Here is a 14,111-nt window from a genome sequence, read left to right on the forward strand (position 1 = left end):
GTTTCCCACCGTCAGCCGGGGTTGGGAAACAGATGGTCCTCCTCCTGACATTGTCAGAAGATCAGTAGTAGCCTGACGCTACATCACACTGCCTACGTCACTCCCCTCACTTCATCTCATCACGTGGGCGTTTTATCCTCTTATCAGAACAAGAGGTGTGAGTACAGTACAATAAGATATTTTGAGAAAGAGATCACATTCTCATAACTTTTATTACCGTCTATTGTTATGATTGTTCTGTTTTATTATTGGCTAGTGTTAATCTCTTACTGTGCCTCATTTATAAATGAAGCTTTGTCATAGTTATGTATGTATAGAAAAAAAAAACAGTGTATATGGGCTTTGGTACTTCCGCAGTTTCAGGCATCCATGGGGGGTCCTGAAACGTATCCCCCGTGGATAAGGGGGGACGACTCTCATCCTATTCATGGAATTTGGCTGTCTAGTTGCACTTTAAGAACCCTAGGAGGGTATTGATTGTATTTATACAACCCAACTCCAGGAGATCACTGTGAGTGAGTACCTGACCATACAGGAGCCTGGACAGGACTTGATTCCTCCAACCAGGACTACCTGCACCCTTACCTACTGAATGGGGACAGGAAGTTGGCATTCGCTAATCGAGATGTGAATGAAGAGATTAATTACACCGTTACCTATGACTCTTATCAAGGACCCTGGTTCTTTCAGAGAAAGCCCTCTCTTCTGCTGTCTAAATCCTGGCTACCCTTCAAGACTCATCTCAAATACCACCTCTATTGTGTCCACTCAGGCTCAGAAATAAGGCTTTCCGGTATTTTGGCAGCAGCCCTAGTTTGTAGGGAGAGGGAAGGACTTGGGGCCAGAAGCCGACAGGCCTCGGGATGGTAACATGAGGGGGGCGCTCGTGGTCAAAGGTCCAGTCTTCAGGGGCCCACAGCAAATAGGCTTAGTTCCTGCAAGCATCAATCAGTCACCTAGAGGGTCCACACTCCTGCTGGGGCATAGAAGCAGACAGTTCCGGCAGCGAACCTTGGCTGAAATTAACTGAGCAGTCTCGTCAGGGTGGTTCCCAGTGACTGGTACATTTACAGCGGGAGTCCTCCTGGGGACAGGAGATTGTGGTTCAGGTGCCCGAGGGAAGAGGCAAACATGAGCAAGGCAGGATGCCCGGGCCTCAGTCTGGATTAAGAAAGTTGATCAGATCTCAATCACGCAGACCAATCTCCCACCAGGGAGAGCTCAGAGAAGGTGGAAATGCTGTGGGTCCCAGGTGTTCAAGTCTCAGTGGATGCCGCATCAGCGAACTGGCAACAAACTGTTGATTCCAGCCCGACCAGCTGCTAGTCACCCCGGCTGGCGCTCCAGAATGGCTGAGCTCGAGGGTGGAAGGTGTTGTGAGCCGCAGCTGCCCTGGGCCAGTGGAGGCAGGGGCCGTGAGAGCCTGCCCTGCTCTCCTCCCCGTCCCTGTTATGTTTGCTGTCACCCCTCCTCACTTTTGCGTTCTCCTCCTGTAAATAACCCCTGCGGCGGGTAGCAGAGGGCCAGGCACACACAGTAAATGAGAGTCAGTTGGATCGAATTGCATTGGGCTCCTTGGCAGTTCAGGCCTTGGTCTGTGCTACGCTGCCCAACCCAGTCCTTTTCCATATTTTTTATATCACTGATGAGGACTCCTCTTCCTCTGTGCGTGGGTGAAATGTAGAAGCAGTGACTCTCCATTCTCCCGGGTGAGTAGCTGGACGCATAGGAAATGGAAGGCAGTGCATTGTTTCCCACACCCTGCCTTCCTCTGCCCCTCAGCAAAAGTGATCTATCCCTTCTTCCTTTCTGTCCCCGACATCAGTGGAAAACTTGATCTGGTTGCCATGGAGACCAGCCACTGACTTCAGAGCGCCTGTTTATTAAAGATGAAAGTAATGTATGCCTGGCTGATCTGAACAGCTGTCAGAGATTCGGCTGTTAGCAAAGGAAGTCACTAATTTCGAGGTATAATCACTCATCTAAGAGAGAGACGGCCCGCCTTCATCTTCCGAGTGGAGCTGGGCTGTGCGGGTAAGGTCGGCCCGAGCAGGCATTTCTGGTTCTTTTTTTTTTTTTTTTCTTTTGGCTGTTTGTTTTATGACTAATATGGTAACTCTACTTCTTTTCTCCCTTATTTCCTACTGAAAATACATGGTCTTTCAGTCGTGTGATAGATTAATTCAGTTTCGTGGGCAGGCCCAGGAAACCCAAACCCTCTTATGACGTCGTTTCCTTTGGAAAATGTATTCTGGATTCCAAGCCACCTACTTACAGATGAGGTTGTCTGTTTATCCGTTCAACAGCCTCCACCAGGTGTGCAAGAGGAAAAGAGGCGGTGTTGAGCCACACAGAGAGCGGACTTGGTGTATCTTGGGTGTGCTTCGACAGGTGGGAGAAGCAGGCACCTTCCGAGGGAGGCAATATATTAGAAGAGAGGTGGGGTCTTCATCTTTCAGCCCAACGAGCTGTGTGATCTTCAGGAAATTAGCCCCTTTCTTTTTTCTTTTTGCTCTTTCCATTCTTTCAATGATAAACCCTGAGTGTTCTCCAAAACCGACTGAGAAAATGGGTTAATCCCTGCTGGGTTGTAAGGAGTGGCAGTGCCCACTGCAGCACTCCGGGAAGACCCAGCGAGCAGGGGGCCTGTGGTGCAGGGAAGAGGCTGCTGGTAGCTGATGCCCGCTGTCTCGTCACAGCGCAGATGACTCTCCATTCTTTTCTGCTCCCTTTCCTCATCTGAAAGAGAAGTGATGAGTAAGCTGATTCTTTCCAACCGTAACTTTTCTTTTGTTCCATAGAGACTTAAGTGTGGGTTTCCACGAACAGAGAGGCCTCCCAACAATGGACAGCTAAACAAGGGTTAACCCTGAGTCTAGGTCACCATTAACCAAGTACAACCTGTACCTCTGGTCCAAGTTGTCTCTGGCCAAGGCAGGGGCTTGTTTCCGTCTCTTGGCCTCAATGTGCAGGTACTTACGTAGTGGTCTGGGCAGGAGCTCCTGTCCTATTTCTCCTGAGCTGCCCGGTGTTTGGGAACAAAGATGAAATATGAAGTGGGGATCATTAGTGCCTTTAGAACATGGTGCACCCAGAGCCCAGATTAGCCTGGACTCCAGAAAGGCAGCTTCTGGACAGGCAAACCTCAGAACTGCCACCATCTATCCCCTGGGAGCTTTTATTTCTCATCAGCTCCATACCTAAGGTAGGCAAAACAGCCGTCTCCTTGTCACCATAATGCTTCCTCCTTTCCGAGTTCATCCTGAACCCATTTTTCTCCACAGGATGTGCACCTGTCTTAGGTTTACATGTTTCACTGAAGGAAATTCAAATCCCATTCATGGGATGCCAACGTAGGTCATAACACTTGTTATAAGCACATCTATTTGATTATTTTTTTTTAATTTTTATTTTGAGAGAGAGAGAGAGAGAGAGAGAGAGCACGTGTGCACAGGGGAGGGGCAGAGGGAGAGAGAATCTTAAGCAGGCTCCATGCCCCACATGGAGCCTGACTCACAACTGTGGGATCATGACCTGAGTAGAAATCAAGAGTTGGATGCTTAATCGACTAAGCCATCCAGGTGCCCCAGTACATCTATTTAAAAAATTTTTTATGCTAATTGTATAAAACAGTAGAGGAAAGGAAGAATACTCATTCATCCATCCATCCATTTAATAATTACTTATTGTAGGCACTTACTATGGGTCAGGTAGATTTATAAGGTAAATCTGGTCTCAAGGAATGTGCATTTATTTTTCTTAAAACCTGCCTTATTGAGGGACACCCGGGTGGCTCAGTTGGTTAACCATCTGACTTTGGCTCAGGTCAGAGCTCACAGTTTGTGAGTTTGAGCCCAAGTCAGACTCTGTGCTGACAGCGCAGAGCCTGCTTGGGATTCTTTCTCCCTCTCTCTCTGCCCCTCCCTGCTTCCCTCTCTCAAAAATAAATAAATAAGCATTAAAAAAAAAACAAAAACAAAAACGGCTCAATAAACCAATTCTACAAGCAGATTGCACTGTCAAAGGAAAACCTTTTCTTTTCCAAACTTCTTTCCTTTTTCAAACTGAGAGTGATTAAGGAAACTCATTTCAATTTCTTGTTTGTTTTGTTTTGTTTTGCCTTGCTTTGTTAAAGGAAGACCGGAGGAACCTAATCCTAGGTACTGCTATTTTATGGGGGCTGGGAAACAAACACAGCACTATTTAGTGTGGGGCAGAGCCTATATGGAGGCAAAACCATTTTGTCCCTGTCTGAGGCCAAGGGAAGCCATGATCTTTTCAGAAACTCATAGAAATTCCACCTGAGAGAAAATTAGTATGGCGTTCTGTATGCAATTTCCTTACTTTCACAGAATTTACAATCTAAAATGCAAAAACCCTGGGGCCCCTGGCTGGCTCCGTTGATGGAGCCTGTGATTCTTGATCTCAGGGTTGTGGGTTTGAGCCCCATATTGGGTATAGAGATTACTTAAAAATAAAATCTTAAGGGGCACATGGGTGTCTGTCAGTTAAACCTCTGACTTGAGCTCAGGTCATGATCTAGGGGTTCGCGAGTTCCAGCCCCACATCAGGCACTGTGCTGACAGCTCAGAACCTGGAGCCTGCTTTGGATTCTTTGTCTCCCTCTCTCTCTGCCCCTTCCCTGCTCACAGTCTGTCTCTCTCTGTCAAAAATAAATAAACATTAAAAAAAATTAATAGAACATAAAATAAATCTTAAAAAAATAAAATAAAATGTAAAAGCCCATTCTTTGGCAGTTCTCACAGAGGTTTGGTGTGAGTGAGCTATAGATCCATAGCAGGCAGGCCAGGCTTGTCCTGGGGCCCTTTTCTTGCTGCAGAGGGAAGTGAATCATAGATCCACCACTCTCAAATGCAGATACTGTTTTCTCTCATCCCAAAAAGAATTCAGGCAACCGTGATTTCATCCACATATGTCATGAGTCAGCTTATCAAAGTCTGAAGTGGGACTACCCTTAAATGATCTGTGTTTAAAAACTACCTCCCCCCATCCCCATAAACAAGAAGATGTAAAGGACCACTCAATCACCTACATAAAAATCATGAATCATGAGCACTCATCTTGCCTGCCTGAGAACTCTGGCATCTTATACATTTGATTCTTTTTTTCTCTGTTCTCCTTTGGGTTGACACTCAGAGCCAGGCCTTATGGTTGTTTATCAGCTGTCTAAGGCTATTTTAAAAGATTTTTGCTTTCATTTATAACATACGTCACATTCTTCTTGCATCCGCTACTGTATTTTCCAAAGGGGTTATGTTAAAGGAAATTCAACACCCACTTTTCTCATTATTTGCTCCTCAGTTTGCTCACTCATCAAAAGGCCAGTGCTATTTGATACTTCAGAAGATTATTTTCCCTGTTAGGTGATGTGTCAAGGCCAGGGGAGCTGGCCCCAGTGTCAGGTGACTGAGTTTTGTTCCCATTTCTACTGTTGACTCAATAAATGTCCTTGGGCAAGTCATTGAGCCTTTTTGTGCTGCAGTCTCTGGGGATTAAATCTGCCAACTGTATCGTATGGATTTGAACCATAATGTCCTCCGGGATAAAAATAGGAGGGGGCCAGGTGTCCATGGGGCCCCAAACTGATGGGAGGAGGGTGACCATGGGAGCTCAAAAATGTCCTTGAGCTGCAAACCCTGTAACAGCTTCAGGTCACACCAGTGCCCTTGGGCATTTGTCCAGTTGCCTGTGGGGTCGATTCCAGCACTTGAATTTTTCCAGAAAAAAGAAGGTACTGCATTAATCACCCAGACTTGTATATTCTGTCTGCTCCATATCCCTATGCCTTTATACTTCCTTCCCCTGCTATGATACTTACCACTGATTGCTATTACTTGTTTGATTGCTTGCCTCCTGGGCTGGAAGCTTCTTAGCAGGGGATGGAGGGGAATCATGTCTGCCTCATGCAACATTGTACCCACAGTGTGGACCATGTGCCTGGCAAATAGAAATTATACTAGAAATATTTGCCAAATGGATGAATGAATGAGTGCTGCCTAGCCTCAATAACATCCCATTTTGTTATCACTGAGGTTGCCTATTCCTGGCCAAGAATGTCATGGGATCTGATTATCCCCATCTCCCCACAGCCCCACTACAGTATGACAACGAAAGCAGGTCTCAGACCAAATGGCTGTCATGCACACACATTTATTAGTAAGAAGATCCAAAAACATTCAAAAGCAGTTGGTTCCATAAGCTCAGCAAAGTCCCAGCCTTCTGAACTTTTAGGTGTTCTGTCCACATTTCACATGAAAAATTATATTGACAATGATAGGACAATATCCTAAAGACCAGATTTAGTTAACATTAGGCATCCAGAATTGTCCCTCTTCATGGCCGAACACAGGACAAGTTCCAAATCATGCCTTTGATTTCTGAAAGGTGACCATTGAAGAGCTGGTTACAGTGTGATACTCAGCATTCATAAAAGTGGGGAACGCCCCTAATGTTTTAGCCAACCCACCTGTCTTGAATACCACTTGGTTCAAAAGCCCAGCGCTAGCCTCCTTTATATTAATTAACAGATTGCTAATTTTGCCAACAGAAGTCACTTCTATCCATTTTGCTAATTAGTCAAATTTCTGCTGTTGACTCCAGATAAAGATGGTTAAAGCACTCGGAGTAACCACCTGAATAGTTTTGTCAAGATGAACTAATGGAAGCAATAGAAGCCACTCAGACTTTTAAAAAGCAATTAAAAAGGCCCATGAGGCCCCGCTCTTGGAAAATGAAGAGTTGCTTAGCTCCCCAGGGCTATCCTCCTCCAGTGTTCTTACTAACCATCCGGGGGGGTTTTGTCTACTGGTTTCCTTCCCCAGGTGGACCTCAACCTGTGCATTGTAATGGAGTATAATATATTCCAGGCTTGGCTGTGCACATAATTGTGGGTCCAAAGGAAAGTTGTCTGATGGGCCCCAGAACCTTTTGGTTCTACTGACCAAGGAAGTTTTCCTCACTTTCCTCTTGTTTCTGATAAATATTTATATCAAGGTCAGCTGAAAGGTCACCCTCACAAACTCCTCTTGGCTCCCAGCTTCTCCAGTCTCTCAGATCTGACATGGATGCCCTGCACTGCTGACCCACTCCATAATGGTCAGGAGCCTAAGCCATGTCACAGAGAGAGGTCTCTGGGCTCCTGGGTGGCTTGGTTAAGCGTCTGACTTCGGCTCCGGTCATGATCTCACTGTCCATGAGTTCAAGCCTTGCATCAGGCTCTGTGCTAACAGCTCAGAGCCTGGAGCCTGTTTCAGATTCTGTGTCTCCCTCTCTCTCTGCCCCTCCCCTGCTCTCTCTCAAAAATAAACGTTAAAAAAATAAAGAAAAACAAACAAAGAGGTCTCAAGCTATTTGTGCCACACTGACCCTTTGTGCTATTGTGGCTGATATGTTTCCCAGAGTTGTATCAATGTTCTCCCCTTACACACACACACACACACACACACACACACACACCTCATTCTATAGAGTGAAACTCTGTCTTGGGAGTCTGCTCTGAACCTCAGACAACGTGGAGATTCTGCCTAGCTTCTGTTGCTCTTCCCTGTAGAATTAGAATATACCCCAGGCAAGGTACAGGCAATCACGGGCTCTCAGGGCAACCATGGCCCAGAACCATGCCATCCTGCCACACTGGCTGTCAGGAACCCCTTGGAATACAATACACAGCCTGAAGCTGCTAACCCCATTGGATATTTTATCCTCCTGGCTACCCCTGGGATAACGAATCCTGCTGCCCTAATTCTACCTAGTTATAGGTTCTTTTCTATCCCACCATGTGTGATGCCAAACTTGCACAGTGTATTTGACTCATAGTGTTATCACAGCAATAGGGTTAATTTTATATGTGTCTCTCTCCATGGGAAACAAGTTACTCACATTATCTGTCATTCCCACTTACCCTGCTGGGGGCGGGGAGGGGCGGGAAAACCTAAAAGAGCAGCTTTAAGTGGTTGTGCTTTGCCCCTTATGACCCCGCTCCTAGAACTGATTGGTCCAGCGGGTGGGGGCGAGGGAGGGAGACACTAACCAACAGGCAGCTAATCAAAAGGCTGGTCAGCAACTCATTTCATAACCTGGAGCACACGCAGAAAAACTGGGTTAATCTCCGTTTCTCTGAAATTTAAATAGAAAAATGTCAAGAAAAAAAGATGCGGTAGGATGCTTAGAAACAGGAAGAGTGAGGCCCCAATGGGATCACAATGAGCCCAAAGTACAAAATATTGAAACTATGGGTGAGTGGTAGCAGTGGAAGAGAGGAGTTTCAAGCCAAGGGGAAGAAGCCCAGGGCAATGGGTGTGACCCTCTAGCTCCTGCCAGGAAGCCCAGAAGTTTCCCGAAACTAGAGTAGCTCCCCAGTCCCAACGCTGTGAGCCTGCCCCGTCCAATGTCTGTTCCTGGCTGTCTGTGGAAGACCAACTCCGGTAATGTTCTGCATTTAGTTTTACAAAAAAATAAAAAATACCCCCCCCTCGCCCCCGCCAGGCTAGTCTGCCTGAATCTGCTCCTATGGCCAAGAAAATCGTCCATCTTTCTGGACGATTCTCAGTGTGTGCAAAGATGGTTGGCATGTATCTTTGTAGCTTTTGATCCCTAATACAACACATGGTAAGCAATAGGTTCTCTGTAATTGAAGCCTGAAGAAAAGAATATTTGAAAGCCCAGTGAACAGTCAAGTTCATGCAATTACTATCTTATGTTGCAATGTCTTCAGTTTGGCTCTCAAAGTTGAACAAAGGATGGTCACATTTCCTAGCTCCCACCCCTCAAGCCTTTCCTGCTCCATGAGATTCTAGACACACGGCTAATTTTTAAAAATATAATCCTTAATCAGATTCAAAATGTCCCTTGAGAAAGTAAATTGTCCTATTCCTGTTCTCATTCCAGTTTGTTGAACTAATCAACACACACACACACACACACACACACACACATCATTTTGATTTTGGACTGTCCTCACTATTTTTAGTACCCAAGTTTGTGGTTCTAATCAATTTATCTAAAAATTAACCAGAACTGGTTTGAGTTCCTCTTCCTGTTTGAAAGGTATATCAATTCACTCTTCTGTAACTTTGAAGATAAGTTAATTTATTACAGGAAAGCAGTAACTTTTTCTCCCAAAGGTATATAAACATCAGCTTGGTTATGAAGGGAAATTTTTAACTTGGGACTATTGAAAATTACCAGAGGAGGCATACGTATTGATCCCCTAACACAATGATGAAAGTCACGGTCCCTTCTCTGGTGGCTGTCCATCTAGAGGTAGAAGTTGGTCCATCTGTTTTCCCCCACTGTTCTAAGAGCAGTGGTGGCTTTTGCTACCTCAGCTGGCCCTGGCTGGACATCAGGATGGGGAGGGAGAGGGAGATTCATGCTAGACCAGGGTCAGCAAATATTTACAGTAAAGGGCCAGATGGTAAATATTTTAGATTTTGTGGGCCTTACAGTCTCTATCACAACTACTCACATATGCTGTTGGAACACAAAAGCCACAGACAATATGTAAATGAGTGAGTATAGCTGTCTTCTAATAAAACTTTATGGTTACTGAAATTTAAATTTTGTTTTGAGAGAGAGAGAGAGAGAAAGCATGCACATGAGTGAGCAGGGGAAGGGCAGAGGGAGAGGCAGAGGAAGAGCAAGAGAGAGAATCTTCAGCAGTTTCCATGCCCACTGTGGAGCCTGATGCAAGGCTCGATCCCATGACCTGAGTGAAAATCAAGAGTCGAGCGTTTAACCAACTGAGCCACCCAGGCACCCCTGAAATTTGCATTTTATGTAATTTTGTATGTCACAAAATATTACTCTTTTGATTTATTTTCAGCCATTTAGAAATGTAAGAGCTATCTTTGCCTAGTGGGCTGTACCAAAACAGGATAAAAACATGGATGTAGGTATGAGGTCCCTGCTTCCTGCCCTACTTGAGCACTGGGTGTTCAGGATATAGAATAGACGCCTCAGATAAATGTGGCGACTCCCAGGGTGGAAAGATTTGGGTCTCCCACCTAGGGTGAGTCCTGGGGAGACTTGAGCCTCCTATAGAAATTTCATATCCCTCATGGTATAGGAGCATCAGAGCGACAGTGGTCAAGGGAGGAACCTAGAGAGAAAGGCCTGGAGCTGGCTCTGTGACAAGCACCCAGAATCATGAGGGCAAAGTAGTCAAAATTCCTGAGACCCTATTTGAAGGGAGTGTAGGGGAGGTTGACCAGCATACAGCAGATTGAGAGAAGAGGCTTGCTGGGAAGAGACACCGTCTGGACCTACGACCAGTGGCCCCTCAGCAGGGACAGCAGAGACAATGGCTGATGCCCAAAGATCTCATGGGATGTGGTTCTCTTCAGAGGAGAAGCAGCCTTCCCCCACTCCTTCAGGTTTCCTAGAGCGGATGAGAGGCTCCTCACCTGCCTGAACTAGAGGTCCCAGAGGACTGTGCAGAACATGCTCTGAGCTCTGCCAATGCCAGAGCCGAAAAGCAGAGTACCTTCTTAGTGGCCTTTCCTTAGAGAATATTGCTATCCACAAATGCGGAAGATCTGGACTCCCTGTGCCCCCCACCCCTTCTCCCTGGAGTTCTAAGGCAGATGGAGAGAAAGTGCTGCAGCACCTAGGCAATGTCGAGAGGAGTTTCAGGCTCACTACTACTCTCTGCCCTCCACTGGCATCTTCTTAGCCAGAAGCTGTCGCATCTTGTCCTCACAGTCACGGGCTGGCATCTACTATCCATGCCCCCAGTCTCACCATGGTCTCCAGTCAGCAAGTGCACGTGTTTGCATTCTTTTGATGTCAGTCTCACTTTCCTTTGGCTCCGCAAGCTTGTGATACTTGGATAGTTAGGCACACCTGGCTGCTTTCTCTTCCCCTCACTAGAGAGTAGGCATCTTTGAGACACTCCCTCCACCTCTCACTCAGTCATTGCTGGTGCCATGCCAGGCAGGGCCAGCTCTCATATGCTTGCAGAGCTCCTGGTCCACATTCAGGGAAGTGAAACATAGCCCCCTCTGCTCCTGCTTCATCTTTGACCAACATGGTGTTTTTATTGCCCCACCTCCCAGACTCGAGTAAGGAGGCCGATGGTAAGGACAGTCAGGGGCCCTCTCAAAGACATGTATTCATATCTATCTAAAATTTATTCTCATAATTCTTTCACCTCAGACATATTAGGTCTTGGTCTGGATGACTTAAATTATAAAGATGTCAAATATCTCCAAATTGATGTATCAATTCAATGGCATCCCAATCAAAATCCTAGTTTTAATTTTTTTTTGAAACTTGATAGACTTATTCTAAAATGTTTGGGGAAAAAAAGAAGTTCCATAGATAGCTAAACCAATCTTGAAACAGAAGAATAAAGAGGGGGAAATTGCCTAACAGATATTGAGACACTTACGAAGTTGTTTTTAATGTGCCAGTGAAGCAGAATGTAGAGCTCATAGGTAGCCCTATGTTTACCTATGAACTTCACCTAACACAGAGTTGGCATCACAGACCAATAGGGAGAGAGGATGGATTGTTTAGTAGATGATGGTGGTGAAATAGGTAGCAAAAGGAAAATAAATTTGGATCCCCATCTAACCCCATATACAGAGATTTCCAATGGATTAGAGACCTAAATACGACAGGTGGAACTATAAAGTTAACAGGAAAAAAGTGTGGTAACCTGGAATGGGTAAAAATTTCTTAAACCAGACTTCAAAAGTGCAAACCATAAAGCAAAATGATAGATCTGATTACATCAAAATTAAGGGTTTCTTTTAACAAGTGACACCACACTTGAGCTGAATTTAAGAGATAGATGACAGATGGGGAGAAGAGATTTATGATGTCTAAAAGTGACAAAGGAAAGGCATCTAAAATACACAAAGCCCTGCGATTGAACAAGAAAAGAAAGTGGGCCAAAAGAAAAATACATTAATTATGCAAACAGATAACTTACAAAAGAGGAAACCCCAAAGCTTTAAAAGGATAGGAAAGAAACTGCTCATTAGTAATCAGAGAAATGCAAATTAAAGCAATGATAGAGATCACTTTACATTCTGAGGGTGTGTTAAATTGTAAGGTTAACAGCTATTAGATTGGCAAAGTTAGCTGGATAATGCCAAGTGCTGGCAGGGGTGTGGAAATAGAGAGTCCTCTTGCTGCTGGTAGGACCACAAGTTGGAGAATTATCTGGCACTAGCTAATCAAATTAAGTATGGATACTTAATGACCCAGCAATTCCACCAATGACATAGACCTTGAGAAATTCTCACACACACACACATTAAAGGGGCATGTGGAAGTAGGGGTCAATCCAAGATTTCTGGGGCTCGATGTTTATATTATTTGGGGAAGCCTGGCTACAAAAAAATGAATATAAAATTAGGTACAGAGCTTTGGAAAACCCTTTGGGAAATGAGACCTTCAAAGCTTAGGCTTTATCAGCCTGTCTATGAACCTGTCTCTCTATCACTGTCATGTGTGCAGACTGGGGAGTTGAAAGCTTCTAAGCCAGTTTTGTTACTACACCTATTGGGCTCCTTGGGGGTAAATAATGGGTGGTATTAGCTCAGCATTCTCTTTAATAGTAAGATATCCACCTAAACTTAAAAAAAAATGTAATCTTCCAGTAATGGAGATCCAGATCCCCAAACTGGCTCAATCCCTATCACTATAGCTGAGGACCACTGGGTATAAATATGCAAGAGGGCCCAGAGAGATATAGTCAGGAAATTCCCATGACTCTGGCTTGGCAGGAACACTCAGATGTACTTATGAGAGAGATAATATTTTGCAATACTTCCCAGTTTATTTATTTTTGGGAATGCCTTTCAACCAAGGAGAGTGCTTAGAAGAGGCACCATGAGAGTCCCTGGGGTATGCTGGCTTGTTCTATTCTGCATGCTGAGAGTCCAGGACATGGCCCTGGGCAGTGTGCTGAGTTCATCTGCCCCAGCCAGCATTTTTGGAAGGGCAGCAGAAGCTGGAAACACTGGGCTCTTCTGTGAAGCACAGTAGCCAGAGAAAAGGAAGAGGCTAGAGGAACGTGAGCCTCTCCTATGTGGAGCTAGATCTACAGATAGCTGGTGTGAGGCCTCTGGGAGGTGATGAGGTCATAAGGCTGAAGCTCTCATGAATGGGATTAGTGCCCTTATAAAAGAGGCCTGAGAAATCTACCTTGCCCCTTTTGTCACATGAAGATACAATGACAAGACAGCCATCTGCAACCCAGAAGAGGGCTCTCACCAGAATCTGACCATGTGGACACCCTGATTTTGGACTTGCAGCCCAAGCGGCAATAAATTTCTGCTATTTATAAGCTACCCAGTCTATGGTACTTTGCCATAGCAGCGCAAATGGACTAAGACACCTCTATAGAAAGGATCATTTGCAAAGGTTGCATGTGGTGGATCCATGACCTGAGGCTGATAGGGTTTGTGACAGAGCATGTAACAGAGCACCAAGGAGGCACTGCTGGACATACTAGATGGGGTTCAGGACAGAAGCCCAGTGACATGGAGGAATGGAGTGGTTGGCCGATGCTTAGGGCAGATTGGTCACCCTTTTTAAAGGGCCATCATGGTGTGTTGAGAGTCAGTGAGGTGTGTGTGTGTGTGTGTGTGTGTGTGTGTGTGTATTACAGAGAGAGAGAGAGAGAGAGAGAGAGAGAGAGGGAGAGATGTGTTGGGGAGTAACCACTGCTGCTTCAGCTCCCTAGGCTCACCTCAGGCTCAGAGCACAAGGTCAAAGACAACTCAACAAATTCCAGCTGCCACCTGCTGGTGCAGCTGAGGCTTCTAGTCAGGAGCTCAGCCTGCAATGATAGAGCAGCTGAGCAGAATGGGATTGAGGGAATTAACTGGTAACATTTCACCTACGATTTGCCTAGCAGTTATGGAGGAGGAAACCCCATGAGCCAAGGTAGAGGAGAGACATTTCATGGGCCCTCTGGGGCATCCCTGGCTGTGGCATGGACTATATGGCTTAAAATGGTGGAAGAAGACTGTAGAAGAGAAATTTGGGGTCCAAATGGCAAGGGCCTTGAATGATTGTGGCCTCAGAGTTCAGGCAATGATGAGCAACAGAAGATTTTTAGAGAGAAGAAAGGAGGA

General features: G+C 45.5%; 1 protein-coding gene across 1 annotated transcript in view; it reads left to right on the forward strand.

Annotated features, from left to right (window-relative positions):
• Positions 1-1,894: 1,894 nt before the first annotated feature.
• The window catches only part of RTN4IP1 (reticulon 4 interacting protein 1), a 150,352-nt gene continuing 138,135 nt past the window's right edge, over positions 1,895-14,111 (forward strand). Inside the window, exon 1 of the mRNA XM_053904611.1 lies at positions 1,895-2,034. The gene's annotated coding sequence lies outside the window, so the exon portion shown is untranslated. The remainder of the gene's footprint in view (positions 2,035-14,111) is intronic.

Source organism: Panthera pardus, unplaced genomic scaffold (genome assembly GCF_024362965.1).
Source record: "Panthera pardus isolate Hobbes unplaced genomic scaffold, ASM2436296v1 HiC_scaffold_17, whole genome shotgun sequence".
Lineage (NCBI taxonomy): Eukaryota > Metazoa > Chordata > Mammalia > Carnivora > Felidae > Panthera > Panthera pardus.